The sequence below is a fragment of the Microtus oregoni genome, unplaced genomic scaffold (assembly GCF_018167655.1).
Source record: "Microtus oregoni isolate MIOR12 unplaced genomic scaffold, Mior012 000024F_ref0000369, whole genome shotgun sequence".
NCBI lineage: Eukaryota > Metazoa > Chordata > Mammalia > Rodentia > Cricetidae > Microtus > Microtus oregoni.
In genome coordinates this window covers 11269128-11285957 of record NW_024543083.1, presented here as the reverse complement: position 1 = coordinate 11285957, position 16830 = coordinate 11269128, and the positions used below count along the sequence as shown (strand labels likewise).

Below are 16830 nucleotides of genomic sequence, written 5' to 3'. Positions count from 1 at the left end.
TTCTTTGCTCATGTTCTCCCTCCTTCTGCTCCTCCTTGGGACCTTGGGAGCTCAGTCCAGTGCTCCTGTGTGGGTCTCTGTCTCTATCTCTATCCATCACCAGATGAGGATTCTATGATGATATGCAAGATATTCGTCAGTATTGCTCTAGGATAGGGTCATTTCAGGTTCCCAATCCTCAGCTGCCCAAGGAACTAACTGGGAACCTCATCTTGGGCACTAGGGAGCCCCTCTAGGGTCAAGTCTCTTGCCCACCCTAAAGTGGCTCCCTTAACCAAGGGTCACGGAGTCTACACTTGGTGATCCCAAAGAAGCTAAGTAAGAAGGTGAACCAAAGGAAAAGCATATAGTTGTCCTCTTGGCTATGGGAAGTAGACAAAATTGCCGGGGAGAAAATTGAGATCTTGGGGGTGGGGTGGGATGGGGGTAAGGGGAGATGGGGAGAGAGGGGGGAGAGGGGGAGAATGGGGGGAGCTTGGGGAAGGGGGAGGATTGGGATGAAGGAAGGTTGGATGGGGGAGCACGGAAACAAAGCAACTCTTAACAGATAGAAGGAAACTAATTTTTTCAATGGAATCTCACTGGGTATAGAAGTAACATTTAAGGCAAGACCCATGCCCAGCGGTGGATAGCCAGCACAAAACAAACTCAATGGTGTTTCTATTTTCTCTCCCTTGCCCCTCGCTCTTTATTTTTATCTCATAGTGCTTTGTCTGGGCATTCTTCTTAAACATTACTCACCTTTTGCTTCTATATTATGGTTTCAGATTTTGTGTTTTTATTCTCTGTGTGTGTGTGTGTGTGTGTGTTCACTTCATGTGCTCTTTCTTTGTTTCCTTATTTGTTCCTTTTGTTTTATTCTCTCTTTTTGTCAGCTGTGTGTTTCTCTCTCTTAGGAGGCAGAGAAAGAAGGTGTGGGTTTGGAAGGGTGGGGAGTTGGGAAGGATCCAAGAGAAAATAAAGAGGGGTAACTGTGATCAAAATATATTGTATGAAAAACACTTCATTTTCAATAAAATATAAAAGTAAAAGTAAAACCATCATTAACAACAACAACAAAGAGAAGTGTGTAGTGATTTTGATAGGGATTGCATTGAAACTGTAGATTGCTCTTGGTAGTATGGCCAGTTTCATAATATTAATCCTACTTTTCATCTTCTGATGTCTTCTTCAATGCCTTAAAGTTTTTATTATACAAGTCTTTCACTTGGTTATAGTTATTCCAAGATATTTTTGAGGCTATTATAAAAAATAGTGTTTTCCTGATTTCTTTCTCAGGATATTTGATGTTTGTATATGGAAAATCTACTTATTCTTTGTGTCAATTTTTTATAACTTATTTACTTTTATTTTATTTTATTTGTATTTTTCCTACATGTATGCCTGTGTTAGTCACAGACACTTGTGAGTTGCCATGTGGGTGTTGGGTATTGAACCTGAGTTTTCTAAAAGAGCAGTCAGTGCTCTTAACTGCTGAGCCATCTCTCCAGCTCCTGTGTGTTAATTTTGTATTCAGCTACTTTAAGAAAATATTTATTAGCTATAGAAGCTTTCTGGTGGGTAGAGTCTTTAGGGTATTCTATGTATAAATTCATATCATCTGCAAATATGGATAATTTGACTTCTTCTTTCCTATTTGTATCCCCTTGATCTCCTTCAGCTGTCTTATTGCTCAAGATAAGATTTCAAGTACTTATTAAATAGTTATGGAGAAAGTGGGTACCCTATTCTTATTCCTGATTTTAGTGGAAATACTTTGTGTTTCTCTCTGTTTGGGATGATGTTTCCTGTGGTTAGCTGTAAAAGTTTTTATTATATTGAGGTATGTCCCTTGAATCCATTGTCTTTCCAGGACTTTTTATCATGAAAGGATGTTGGATTTTGTCAAAAGCCTTTTCTACATCTAATAAGACAATCACATGATATTTGTCTTTTAGTCTGTTCATGTAGTGGATTATGTTTGTTGATTTATGTTTGCTGAACCATTTCTGTATCTCAAGAATAAAGTTGGGTTGATCATAGTTGATAATCTTTTTATGTATTCTTTCAAAAATTTTTATTATTTCTGTATATGGATGTTTTACCTGAATGTATGTCTATGCACCATGTGCTAGATAGTTTTATGTCAACTGGACACAAGCTAAAGATCTCTGGAGAAGAGAACCTCAAGTGGGAAAATGCCTCCATACGATGGGCCATTATGAAAGCCTGTGGGGCACTTCCTTAATTAGTGATTGATGGTGGAGGGCCAGCTCCTTGTAGGTGGTGTCATCCCTGGGCTGGTGGTCCTGGGTTCTATAAGAAAGCAGGCTGAGCAACCGTGAGAACAAGCCAATAAGCAACACCTCTTCATGGTCTCTACATCAATCAGCTCCTGCCTCTAGGCTCCTGACCTGTATGAGTTCCTGGCCTGACTTCCTTCGATGATGAACAGTGATGTGGAAGTGTAAGCCAAATAAACCCTCCCCTCTCTGAGTTTCTTTAGGTCATGCTGCTTCATCACAGGAAATAGTAACCCTGACTAAGACACACCTCATGCATGACTGGTGACCACAGGGGTCAGAAGACAGCAATGGATCCCCTCATACTGGAGTTACAGGTGGTTGTGATCCTTTATGTATGCTGGAATTGAACCTGGGTCCTCTGAAAGAGCAGAACATGCTCTTAACTGCTGAGCCAACTCCCCATCCCCTTGGTTTTTTTTTTCTTTCTTGGATTTGCTTTGCAAGTATTTTTATGGAGAATTTTTCTATGTTCATAATCACCACAACAAAATAACAGGAATTAATAAATAGCTCTTGATATTAATGGTCTCAATTCCCCAGTAAAATGACATAAGACTAATAGAATCAATTTAGACAACAGAATCTATCTTTCTACTGTATCCATTAAAGAAACATAGCTTATCCTCAAGGACAGAGAGCACTTTGGAATATAAAAAGAAAGAAAAGAAAAAGGTATTCCAAACAAATGGAAACAAGGGGTAAGCAGGCATAACTATATTTTAATATCTGAAACATAGACAAAAAAACAAGCTTTCTTTTCTGACCTCCTTATATCTAGGCCCACCCACTCTGGAAGAGCGTCTTCCCTCCTTTCTTAGTTCGTTTTCTATTGCTGTGGTAAACACCATGCCAAAAGCAGCTTGAGGAGAAAAGGGTTAATTTTACCCTATAACCCCCAGGTCATACTGAGAGAAGTCAGAGAAAAAAACAAACAAACAAAAAACCCAAAAAAGCAAACAACAAGCAAACAAAAAACTCAACGTAGGAACCTGAAGTCAGGCACTGAAGCTGGGTCCACAGAGGAATGGGCTGACTCGCTCCTTATGGGCTGACACAGCTTGATCTCTCATACAACTGAGGATCACCTGGTTGGAGGTCGCACTGCCTACTGTGAGCCAGGCCCTCTCATATCAATCATTAATCAAAAAAATTTCTCAGTTCTGTTTCCCTCTTCCCAGGTGACCCTAGCCTATATCAAATTGACGAACAGAAACAACAAACCTAACTGGGACATTCACCCCCGTAGTTAGTCCTTCCAAGAGCTAACTGTATATTATATATATATATATATATATATATATATATATATATATATATGTATATGTATATGTGTGTGTGTGTGTGTGTGTGTGTGTGTGCATGTCTCCTAATTCTAAGGTCTAGTGAAGTTGACAACCAAGACTACCCATCACAATAGCACAGGATATACACATACTAGGTATAAACCATAGATAAATGTGAAATAAAACCAACTCCATTCACTTACTACACGCTCTCCCAACACGCTGAATAACCTGGCTCCATTCTTTCTATTACCTTCTTCAGTTTCTACAGTATCTACAAGAGCACCAGCTATCCTGTACTCAAAGGCTAACTATTAAGCCACTAAGTCAGAAAGTATGCTATAAAAGTTTAAGCTTGTGTTTAAATATATATAAATTATATTGTTTTATGCTTTAACTGAGAGGTAGCATATAAAACTTCCTGATTTAATTTGGGTTGTATCCAAGTTGGGTTATTATAGACCCAGGAACCTAGGTAGTACGCTTGGCTCTGCTGTTATGGTCCTCAAATTAAGTGTGTGGCCTCCATTCCTTGATGAGTAAGCTTTTTGAGTCTTGGAGAGTTGAAAGGTGGTAACCCAAGCCCACCAGTGGGGGCGTAAATGAGAATGGCCCACATAGACTCATGTTTGAATGGTTGGTTTTCAGTTAGTGGAAGTGTTTGAGAAGTATTAGAAGGTGTGGCCTTGTTGGGGGAGGTGTGGCCTTGTTGGAGGAAATGTGTCACTGGGGGTGGGTTTTGAGATTTCCAAAGCTCAAGCTAGGCTCAGTGTCTCTCTCTCATTCTGCCTGCTGCCTTCAGATAAGGATGTAAAACTTTGTCCTCTTCCTCTCTTCTTTGGTGTTTCTGGCCATGAGGAAAGCATGTTCCCTTCCATGACCCAAGGGAGCTGCACTAAACTTCAAATCATGAGTGGCCATATACCTTCCCTGTCTTCATTGATAATCACAGGTGTTTGTGACAGTGATGTAAAGCTGACCAACACAACACTGAACAGTTCATGTTCGAAACCCACAAACTCAGGTGCATCTTTGACAGTCTTCACCACCCTGAAATTGTTTATTCAATCCCCTTCTGCATGTACAGCCTAGCAGTACTTATGCCCTGCCTCTCTTCCCTCGGGGACCTTGACAGTCTTGGGGAGAACTCTACAGTTCAGACTGCTCAGATTTGTGTGCTTGGTCTCTTGACACCACTTAACTTTGGTCTAACCTCAGAACTCCTGTTGGTTATTCTTGGTTGTCAACTTGACAACATCTGGAATTAACTAAAACCCCAAATTGGAAGGCACACCTGTGAGAGATTTTTGCTTAGTTTGAAGTGGGGAGATTCACTTCTAATCTGAATCTTTGAGGAAAGAAGACACAACTTTAATCCAGAACTTTTGAGCTGGGAAAACCCACCTCTAACCTGGGCCACACCTTTGGCTGGAAGACTATTTAAGGACATGGAAGGAGGAAGCTTTTGCTCTTTGTCTGCTTACCCTCACTTCCCTGGCATTAGAGCCTCCTTCTCTGGGCTCCCAGCATGTACGGAAGGCCAGCTGGGACATCCAGCTTTGTAGACTGAGCAACTCCTGGATTCTTGGGCTTCCATTCAAAGCCAGCCATTGTTGGATTAGCTGGACCACAGTCTGTAATTCATTTTAATAAATTCACTCTCTATAGAAAGAGCAATTTATTCTATAAGTTCTGTTCCTCGGGAGAACCCTGAGTAACACGCTTATGAAACTAAAAGATAAGTTTATAGCTCATGAAAATAAATAAATAAATCATTTAAAAAAGAAAACTCATAAATTTAAGCTCTGAAAAGAACTAAGCAATTTTCATGTTTAGTCTTAAATTAACCCAAAACAGTTTCTTGTTGGAGAATTGTTATTCTGTTATTAGTGGTTTCCATCAGAAGATACATGAAAAAAACTATGTTCTATATGTACAATGGAATATGATTCAATCATAGAGAAGAATGGCATTCTAACATTTAAGGTAAAATAGATGGATCCTGGAATGCAGTAAGGGAAATAAACCGCTACAGAAAGACAAGGATTTATGTGTAAAGGTAGAGGTTAGGTTTGTTGGTGGTGCTTTGATTGTTCTGATTGTTTGTTTATTGAGACAAGGGCTCGTGTAGCCCAGGCTAGACTTCCACTTGGAGTAGTCTTTCACTCAGTCTCCCGAGAATGTGGATCTTAAGTGTACACCACCATTCCCAGCTAGAATGTGGGATTTGGTCAACCTGTGCTATGTTCATATATGAAAATGTAATGAATCTCATTAATTTGCATATTAATACACTTAATAGAAAAGATTGCTATTGATGGGTTATGTGCAATAATGTATCTGCCGATAATCCTGAGTGCCTGTTTTATAATTAATACTGTCCTGTAAAACCCAGCGTATTTACCCCCTGTGTCAGCAAGGCCTGAGCTTGCTAGAAGAGCAAACCCCAGGACAGCTAATGAACAGTCACAGGTTCAGAGTGGAAACTGACCACACACACTACGAGAGTGCTCACGGGGAAAGAAGGAAGATCCGACAATAAGACGGTGTGCAAAGTTCTCTCCAGGCCACCTCAGCAGACGGCTGCGTCAGAGGCCCGCAACCAGATGGAACCGTTGGCGTGAGGGAACCCACTTCCAGTCATTCATTCTGAACTCACTTCCATTCTTCTTGATTTGATTAAGCTGTTTAACATTTCCCAAAATGTTCACGTGTAACCATTGGTGTAAAGACATCGGGGTGGGAGTAAAAGCGTTATCAGGAAACGATAATCAGAATAATGATAATTATTACCAAAAATAAAAACGTAGTCTCTTGCATAAGAAGTTAGCCAGAACTATGTTCCAATGTCTTATCAGTTTGTAATCCCATGAATCAATGAACAGTTCATGAGCAATTAATGGGGTGAAGTCATCTGTGTTGCAAAATTGTGAGAGGATTTGTTAGCACGGAAGAAGCGGCCTTTGCCTGGGGATGCTGGTGTAAGTGGGATTTCGGTTAAACCACAGCAACAACGACCTGCTGCAGAGACAGGTTTGTCCTGGCTACTTTTATGTCAACTTGACACAATCTAAAGCCATCTGAGAGGAGGAAACCTCTATTGAAAAGATGCCTCCATAGGATGCACTGTAGGCAAGCCTGTATGGCATTTTCTCAATTAGGGATTGATGGGGGAGGACCCCTGGGCTGGTGGTCCTGGGTTCTCTAAGAAAGCAGGGAGAACAACCCACGAGGAGCAAGCCAGTCAGCAGCTCTCTCCACGGCATCTGTATCAGCTCCTGCCTCCAGACTCCTGCCCTGTTTGAGTTTTGTCCTGACTTCTTCCAGTGATGAACATGATGTGGAAGTGTAAGCCAAATAAACCCTTTCCTCCCCACCTTGCTTTTTGGTCACGGTGATCCATCACAGCAATAGTGACCCTGGCTAAGACACAGCTGAAGGGTAGTTCAGGATGTGTTTTTGGGGTTTGAGCTCAGAACCTTGTGTGCTAAGTATATGCCTACTTCTGAAATACACCAGCCTCCTTAAGGTTACTTCATTAAAAGGAAGAAATAGCTTTTGTCATACATGAAATATTCTTTGTAAATGACTAAAATACAAAAGTTAAGCAGCTTTGTTCTCATAATTAACCAATACTCTAAAGACACCAGACTTACTTATATGTTTGTAGAATAATATTTATGTAAATTAGAGATCAAAAGGTAAAAGACATTCAGAAGAGAAATTAGAGATCTGGGGGTTTGTTCGGTGGTAGTGTTTACCAAGCAAGTACAAGACCCTGAAGTTTCAACCTCAGAAAGATCAGAAAAAGGAGGAGAAAAAAACAGAAGAAAAGACAGAGGGTAATGAAGAATTAAGTTCTAATGAGTTTGCACACTCTGCCCTGGAGGCTGAGGGTCACAAGGCCTTGAGGGCAGGAAGCAATATGAAGAAGGCATCATTAGGAACAATTCTCCTCCCCATTTCCCTTCTCCCTCTCTTCCCTTCCCCCTCCTGCCCCCTCCTCGCCTTCCCCCCCTCTCCTCTTACCTCCCCTTCTGTTGAGTGCTAGTTGTCAAACCCAGGGTCTTGGCCAGGTGTGAGGCAATGCACATATATAATCCTAATACAACACACTGAAAATTAAAGGGAATCGACACCCCAAATTCCAGGGCCTAACACTTGTTATGTAAGTGCTCTAAGACGCCCCAACCCAGAACGACTCTCTGAGGAATGAAGCTACTTAAACACACACACACACACACACACACGCACACGCACACGCACACGCACACGCGTACTAACAGCCTCAGCACATAGCCCCATCGACCTTGAACTCTTCCTGTCTCACCCTCTCAGGTGCCAGGATTACTGGCGTGTGCCATTACGTCCTGCTTGATAACTGTTAACCTTTGAGCCTCCTGTATGTGCGTGACAGACTGTACGCAGGCTTAATACATATTCTTCCTCTAGTTCTCAACGGCTTTCTTCAAAGTGCGTGTGGATCCTATTTCACCAACAGGAAACCTGTTCCACAGCCTGTGTCTCTCTGCAGGCCACCCTGGTACCAACTATCCTGCCTGTAGCTGCAGTGTTTGCCTCTGAAGCTGACCTACCCTGGCTGGAATTATAGCGTGTCTGCCTGCTGTGGCAAGAGAGGGCTGGAGGGAAAGGCCTGGTGGTGGGGAGTGTGCTCCTTCCTGGAGCACAAGGGGCATGGCCCTGGGTTTATGCATTTCTATTTCCTCACAATTACTTGCCTCTTTACTGACCACGTGGCCCGGGAAGGTCTCCTTACCTTCTCAACCTCAAAAGGCTTGGCGAAGGAATTACGAAACAGGGCCCAGAATAGGCACAGCTGTGTAAGACGGGAATTCCACAGCCAGGACGCTTGGCTCTCACCTCCCATGTGTCATTAACCATTTTCCCATCTGTACTTCCTTCTCACCTACCCAACCCAACCTTCGAGGCTGCCAGGGACCTGTCCTGTATGGTTACCGCTAGCACCAGGGATGGACAGATTAGTCTAGAGACACTTCCGTGGGAGCATGATCGGAAGGCGCCGCAAATGTTTTCTGGACTTGGAATAGACCTGGATTTCCACATTTCTAAAGAGCAGGCCTGGTAATGTGGCTCAGTTGATGGGGTGTTTACCCAGAATGTACAAGGCCCTGGGTTCAGTCCCCAGTACCATATATGCCAGACACAGTGACATAGACCCACAAACCCAACTCTCAGGAAATGGCAGCAGTAAGAACATCAGAGATTCAAGGTCCTCAGTGTCACAGTGAGTTCAAGGCTAGCCTGTGTTAAGTTCCCTGTCCCCACCAAAAGAGTATTTTTGATTTTTTTTCTGCATACAAGTGCCAAACCAAATCTCCAGTGTTCCTCAAAGTTGTATTGTGTTGCGAACTAGGTAGGTACGATAAATAACTAGGCCAGCTCAAGAATAACAATTGTATTTTAACAGGTATAAGGGAGAAAAACTCACACTACAAGAGTGGGAGGTCGGACTTCCTATATGTCTGGAGGGCACCGCGTAGAGAGAGAGAGAGTGCACCTGAGTCCTTCCAGTTTTTCTACCTGGGCCCCAGGTAGCCACACCCTAACTAGATGTGATTGGTTGATAGAGTTTTCCCATCATCTCCCCCTTTTGTCTAAACAATATCTATCCAAACCCAATACAACTATATACAATAGGAATAGATACCAAATATAAAATTACAAACAATAAACAATATTAAGCAAGGAACACATAACAAAAGTTTTACTAAGCATTCTATTTCAAGGAGTCTAACTATTGCAATGAAATTAAGCTTGGCTAAATCATGAGGAAGGTAACTATAATTATCTAATCTTCAACTCCATCAAAGATCTAAGAAGGGAAACAATATTACTTGAGTGAATAGGAAGTGCTATCGACAAACTTCCAAAATGTGCAACAAATGACAGAGACAACTGACTACCTGGGCAATCACCCAAAGTCTCATTTGCAATGTTGAAGCAACCAACTTTGGCTAAGGCCTAACATAACTGACATACCATTTTCAAAGGTAAGAAACTTTTCAAAACTATCTTACCCTGTCTTGGCAGGATATGGCAGTCCTGTTTTAACCATTTACGGATACTATGCATCTCTGTCAGTGGTTGAGGTAAGGGCATTTCTTTGCCCAAAGGCCAGTTCTGCCAAGAAAAAAAGTTCCAGGTGGAGTGTCCTTGGTGCTCAACATTCTCTCAGGAATAGATCGGTGTTGCCAGGAGCGATGTGTCTCACTACCACGGAACTCTAAGTTAGATTAAATGCCATTTTCGACAGCACTCTGAAGCGGTGTCCTTTCTCTGTACTCAGTACTCATTTCTCTCCTGAACATCTTCTAGGGTGGAGCTTAGGTCAAGTGCAATCACCACCTGATCATTTTTGTTAGTTTGTTTTGTTTTTGTTGTTTGTTGCTTGTTTGTTTGAGAAAGGATCTCACTATGTAGCCCCGACTGTCCTAGACTTTGCTCTGTAGACCAGGCTGGCCTTAGACTCACAGAGACCCGCCTGCCTCTGCCTCCCAAGCGCTGGGATTAAAGGCGTGTTTGCATCACAATGGCCAGCTTGCTGCCTGATTTTCCAAATAGAGTTTTATCAAAACACAGCCACACTCATTGAATTATATTTTGTAGAAGGCTGGTTTCATACCAGACTGGTATGTCAGCAGCTTTTTCTCAGTGAAGAATACCTAAGATGCACAATTTATCCCAAGGAAAGATTTATTAGGACTCATGGTTTCAGCCTCTCATTTCTTGGCCACAGTTCTTTGGGCCTGTGGCAGCGCAGACCATCATGATAGGACCGTGTGTCAGTGGAAACAATTTACCCTCAGAGCAGCACAACAAGAAAAAGAAGGAAAGGAGGGGGAGAGAAAAGAAGGGAAGGGGAAAAGAAGGAGGAAGACAGGAGAAGAGAAAGGAGGGGAAAAGAGGGAAGAGGAAAGGAAAGGAGGAGAGGACAAGGAATAAAAGGGGAGGGAAAAGAAGAGGGAAGGAGAGGAAAGGAGAGGAAAGGAGAGAAAAAAGAAGGTAGAGAAGAGAGGGGGGAAGGAGAGGGGGGAAAGAAGGATAAGGAAGAGGAGGGGAGGAGAGGAGAAGAGAGGAGAGGAGAGGGGAGGGGAGGGGAGGGGAGGGGAGAGGTCAGGGTACGAAAACCTCCTTCAAGAATACACTGTGGAAGAAAAAAAAAAAGAACACACTGTGGGTGACCTAATTCCTCCCACTAGACTCTACTTTGAAGAATCTTGCCAGGGACCAAGGCTTTAGCACACAGGCCTTTGAGAAAACATTCCAGACAAACACCATGGAAGATGACAGGGACAGAACTATGATGGCGCTTGTGCAGCCTCTGTGCCTGAAATACCACCTAGCTCTTTACCAGAAAATCTGTCAGCCACCTGTCCTGATGCACACACCTTGGCCCTCAGCAGTCAGCGGGGTGCCCGAGGGTAAGGAGAGGGATTGACTCCCTGCTGGTGCGCTTGGAGGAGATCCCTGACCTCAACCAGTAGGGTGCAAAGATAACACAGAAGATCGCACCTGGAAAGGGGGCCCACGGTGTGGCTTGAATACAGAGGCAGATGAGGCTGTTTCAGAAATCAGAAATCGCAAAGTAGAGCAGCTTGTCAGGGTTCTGAAAAGCCCAACTATTTACAGGAGATTCGCCCGCCCACGGAGTGCTCCTGAGAGTGTCTGTGACGTCCTGGAAAAGCACACAGTTGGGCAGTGGGGAGCGGAAACCTGACAAGAGCTGTGGAAACTGACCTCTGTCCGAGAAGTTCACCGGAAGGGTCCGCAGACACCAGAACCGCTTTGCTATGAAATGAGGGCGACACAGACTGGCAAAGGCGCTTCTACCCACCTCGTGGAGTGTCGGCATCTAAGCCTTCTTCACGCACACAGTATCTCTGCCTTCATGGCAAAGCTTAGCTTCATCTGGTTTGATTTAATTAGCCATACGGCTCATTTCACAACGCGCTAGGAAGAGGGCTGGAATCCTGCCTCAGTTATAACGCTGGTTGGTTGAGTATATGAGTCCAGAGAAATAAAACTGTAAAATAATAAGCTAGACCAAACGAAAGACTTTCTTTCTCTAGTTCTGTGATTCCGAAAACCTGGTTTGTTTCATATTTGCTTTGGGAATACAGAATTCCCACCCTACTCTTGGGGACAGAGAATCTTGGCACGGAGAGGAAGGGCAGCGTGTCCACGAGGCCTGTTCATTTCACAACGCGCTAGGAAGAGGGCGCCATTTTCGACAGCTATAGTTTGCGTCTGAAATATCCCCCAACAGCTTCTGTGCTAAAAGCTTGGTCCATAAGCTGGAACTATGGTGAGGGGGTGGGCCGGTGGCAGATGAGTCCTAGTGGGAGGTTCCCAGGTCCGTGAGCACTCAGTGGGGCTGTGCCAACTCCATCTTCTTGGCTTCTTGACTTGGGACCTAGAAGTTTTTGCTCCACCATGCTTTCCAGGATGTGCATTTCCAAAACTGTGACCCCAAATGACCTTTATTTCTTTGTGCGTTGATTCTTGCGGATATCTTGTTGTGGAAACAGAAGACTTAACTAGCTAGCACACCTCTCTTGCTTCTTCAGGTAAGAGATGCTCCTCACGACGCCATAGTAGTAGATACGTAGCCCAGGCTGGGCAGATCCTGAGGATGTGTCAGTGGTCACAGGCTGTAAAATTTGAGCCTGGAGTTAATAGTGTCAATGACCTACGTTGTGTCTGCGGCACCCAACTGAGAGAGCAACTCGTGCAGAGAGCAGCAGAGAGATGGAGGACAAGCATGGTGTGCTATTGGCTGGCCAGCTCACTGTTTACCCAGGCCAGTCTTCTGCCATGGGCAATGCTGCACCTTCCGTCTCCAGCATGTCAGGGCCAGCTCCTTCACAACACAGTGTTGTCGCAGAACTAACTGCAGTGGATGGCTACAGTCACTTCTGAGCACAAGGTCACGCCGAATGGGCCTGCTGCCTAGAGAAATCAGGACATAGGTCCGGGGCCCCTAGAATGTTCTCTTTGGGGAATGTACAAAATCATGCTGTTGGGGGGGGGGCTAATTATAGATTTCTGATATCTTCCATTACAATAGTGGAAGCTTGGATTACCATGGAAACAAGAGTTGCTTTCAGTACAAGAGGGCTATCACCTGCTCACACTAGTAAATATTTGTACTTGCCCCCTTCCCCAACCGCCTTCCAACCCCCCCCCCCCCAACTCCTAGCTGGATAGAACAACTTCAGATGCGTGCTTGTTTGTTGCTTTACCTCAATTATTTACGGGAACGCAGCACTCAGGGCCACTTCCTGTTTAGGAGAGGACGGAGTGTTTAGGAAAATGTGCTGTGAAGGCTTTCCAATCTTTTGCTGTCAACACCACCCCAGTCATAACACAGCTAGATGACCCCAAGGTGACCCTACCAAATCCACGCCACCTCTTTTCTGGTCTGAACTCTTAGCGAAGTAGCTTCATAGATACTAGGTTTTGTTTGAGCTGCCAGGAATGGAACCTAAGACCTTGTTCATACAAGGCAACTACGTCCCCAAGGAGGAAAGAATTCAGTGTATGTGGACTTAACCGTGTCACAAGAGTTTGGGGTTCTCCTAAGCTCCAACATTACAGATGAGGCAACTGGCTCGAAGAAGTCAAACGCCTCTCTTAGTTGCCCTTGGCCACAGCTAGAATCCTGGGTCGTGTCACTACTAACCCAGAATGTCAGAGCCTTTGGGCAGATGTGCTCCAGATGTGTTCTATTTATCTCACCCCCCCCCCCCACCTCTGTCAGCTAGAGTGGCAGTGGACCAGGATGCTCCCCTGATAGCCAACTGCTTTGGGCATCTCTGGGGACGGAGTGACCTGTCCTCTCAGGCAAGATAGTATAGAGAAAAGTGAGAGTCAAATGCCTTTACAGCTGCAAAGTTCAGGGGTCAATACGTTCCTCCAGCCAGGAGGTGTGGCCTTTGACAGCAAGCATCCCTCTCCTGAGTAGTTCTGAACAGCTTGGGAGCAGAAAGGCCGAGGAGAGATTTGACAGTCACAAGACTCAAGGGAGGGCTTTCTATTTCCATGAGGGGAGAGACAAGTAGATAAAGAATCATTTGAGGTCTTTGGAACAGTGCAGAGCCACAAGCCTTGCTATGAACGTGTGAAGACGAGGGGGCAGGCGGGGGGGATGGTGCAGGGGGGGTGAGAGTTCCAAACCAAAGCATCCCTTCTGACCTGCAGACTGTGGTGTTTTTGAAACTGTGTGGGCTGGATGGGTAGCAGGCCAATGAAATTTTATCAGCCTTGGTCCTTGGTAAGACAGGCATTGGGTTCTCCGTACATTGCTGGCAGGGGACAACAGACACCAAGGACCTGGTGCCGGTGACCTGCTGAAACTCGGGGTCTAAGAACCATTCTCAGAGTGTGACACCATTTCTCCAAGACCCCCTGGAAGGGCAGCATTGTGGTTAATGTTGGCAATTACCAACCTACAAAGAGGGCTTCCATTTTATCCACACTAACCACCTTGGTTCTTTCCGCCATCCTCACACTGAATGCACACCTCTTGTGGAGAACATTTTAGCCATCTTTAAAAAAAAAAAAAATCATGTCACCAGGAGGTCTTGCTGCTGAGCTAAACATCCTCTCTCCTGCTAACTTTGTGGAAGATACCTTTGACAGGTGGGTTACTCTGTGACAACTCCCTCCTCCAGGGTCTTACCTGTCTCTTGTCTATCAAGAGAGACTTCTGGTGCCTTTTGCGTCCAAAGCCAAAGCTGCTCGCGCTCTCTCTCTCTCTCTCTCTCTCTCTCTCTCGCTCTCTCTCGCTCTCTCTTGCTGTCAGTGCCCTGTGTACGGGACATTTTTGAAACCCACACCAAAGGGTCTTATTACGGGATCCTTCTTTCCACATCACAGTATAATATCTGTATTGGTCCTCACACAGCCAAGGGTAACTTTAGAATAGAGGGAGTGGCTGACCGTGGCTCTGCGAGATAAGGGCTCACAATGGGTCTTTTTCTCCAGGTAGCAGGAGGTGAGGTAACTCAGCTCCACAGAGCCCACTCAGTGCTCTGTATTCTGCTGATCCCTCTCCATAATTCCTCCTCCTCCTCTTCCTTCTCCTCCTCCTCCTCCTTCTCCTCCTCTTTCTTCTTCTTCCTCCTCCTCCTCCTCCTCCTCTTCCTCCTCCTCCTCCTCCTCCTCCTCCTCTTCTTCTTCTTCTTCTTCTTCTTCTTCTTCTTCTTCTTCTTCTTCTTCTTCTTTTTCTCCTTCACCAGGCAGGGGCTCTGTTCTGCAGAACCACACCTCTGATTCCTTAATTTCTAACAAAAGCTGTGGACTCGGCCACCCCTGAAAAGGTGGTAAGATAGGTCAAGGGACAGTCAAGATGTCACCATTCTTGTCTGTGACTAAAATCAGACAGGAAACTGTGTGCCCTGTAGATAAAGGAAGGCTGGGGCCGGGGAAATGACCTCAGATGTGTTTGTATTGCTATAAATCCTTCGGTGGGGAAAACGTTTGATGCAGTTAGAATGAGGTGAAAGGGCAAATTTATAAATCATGTATCATTTGCATGGGTGATGTGAGACACACCCATGTTGTGGGAAGTGATACTGAAGCTATGTTTACTAGGTGAGAAATGCCTGGCTCAGGAAGAAGGCGGAGAAGGGTGTCCTGCAGTGCTGCAGAAGGAAGGTGTGCTCAATGTAAACATTGGTGCACCTGTTACCTTGGACAGTGCAGCCCCTGAGAAGCCAGCACAGATGTGAGAGCGGATGCTGCCTAGGTCACTCACCATGATGTTAGGAGTGGGTCTCTCTCCTTGGGAGCTTGCAGTGAGCTGGAAGGCTCCAGGGTCTCTCCACAGAGCCTGCCCACAATACAACTTCTGTTGGGGTCAGAAGGAAGTGGACTGACATAGTCATCTGTTTTGGGTTATAGTCATTGTCATTATTTTTTAAAATAAGCAAACAAGCAAATTAAACTGCCAAAGAGCTTCCAGGATGTCTGAAAGGGAACAGGCACTCCTCAGGCCACAGGAAAAAAGTAAGGGCTGAAGCTCTGTGTCCCAGCGTTGGCTGGCAGAGTTCAGAGCTGTCTCTTTTCTGTGTCCTCAAGCTTAAAGTGCAAGGGCTGGACGTGGGCAACTGGAAAACGGTGTGCACTCACCCAGCAAGCATGAGGACTGGGCACTGTCCCCAGCACCGCAAAGTAAAATAAAACTAAACAGAAGAAAAAAAAAGAAACAACAACTTGGATTAAAATAGCTCTATTTTCCTACATCATGGATACCTTTAAAAGTACAAAATTATGACAAGGGGATGAAAGATGCTGGCACAAAAACAGGGGGCAGTGAACGATCTCACAGAGCAACTTAGCTCGTCAAAGTAAGTAAGATCTTATATATAACGTGTATAGTAAACGTTTTATAGATATGTTTTCGTGTCAGAAATGCCTCTGATATACATTTCCTAGAGCAGTTTTAAAAAGACCTATTTTTATATTTTTGTTAATTTTTTAATCATGTGTGAGTATAGGCCAGAGTCATTGGAGCCTGTGGGGCTGGAGTTACAGCTGACGTGGGGGCGGAGACCCAAACTCAGGTCCTCTACCAGAGCAGCACACGCTCTTCACCACTGAGCCATCCCTCTGGCCCTAAGGGCTGTTTCATGTTTATTGAAAAGTCAGTTGGCAGGCCCAGAGTTCCCCTACACCTCTCGTCCTCTACAGCTTCCCCTCTTCCTACCTTGCTTGGGATGTAGTGAGTTTGCTCATGGGTGTGACAGCAATGTTGCTTAGAAGACGGTTTGAGGAGGTAGAAGCAGGGGGATCTTTGTGAGTTCGAGGCCAGCCTAGTCTACAAGAGCAAGTTCCCAGGACAGGCTCTAAAACTAAAGAGAAACCTGTCTCAAAAAACAGAAAAAGAACCAGAAGACAGTTTGAGAAAGTTCAAGGTTGGAAATCTTTAAAGGCCCCTTCGCCATCTCTAGAAAAACAAAGAACCCCCCTTCCAAAGGGCTTTCCACCTGAGCAGAGGCAGCCACCTTGCTGCTGACCCACATCCCCAGTCCTGGAAACCTTAAGTGATTTATTAAACCCCCAATAGCAGATCATTCAGCAAAAAGCATTTTCATTCCCATGGCATCCTATTTAAGTCACGTAATAACCCCATGAGTCGGCCACTCTCATCTGAAACACAAGAAAGCAAATCTAAACACAAGGTAAACAGAGAGAGGAGAACAAACTTCCTGGTGTCC

The 16830-nt window shown here is 44.7% G+C and overlaps 1 long non-coding RNA gene across 1 annotated transcript; it reads right to left on the bottom strand.

Annotated features, from left to right (window-relative positions):
* Positions 1-84: 84 nt before the first annotated feature.
* Positions 85-8394, bottom strand: LOC121462185. Its single transcript, XR_005976280.1, has 3 exons — positions 8346-8394; positions 7598-7670; positions 85-112 (listed from the first exon to the last, which is right to left on the bottom strand). It is a non-coding gene; the product is annotated as an uncharacterized LOC121462185 (long non-coding RNA).
* Positions 8395-16830: the final 8436 nt, after the last annotated feature.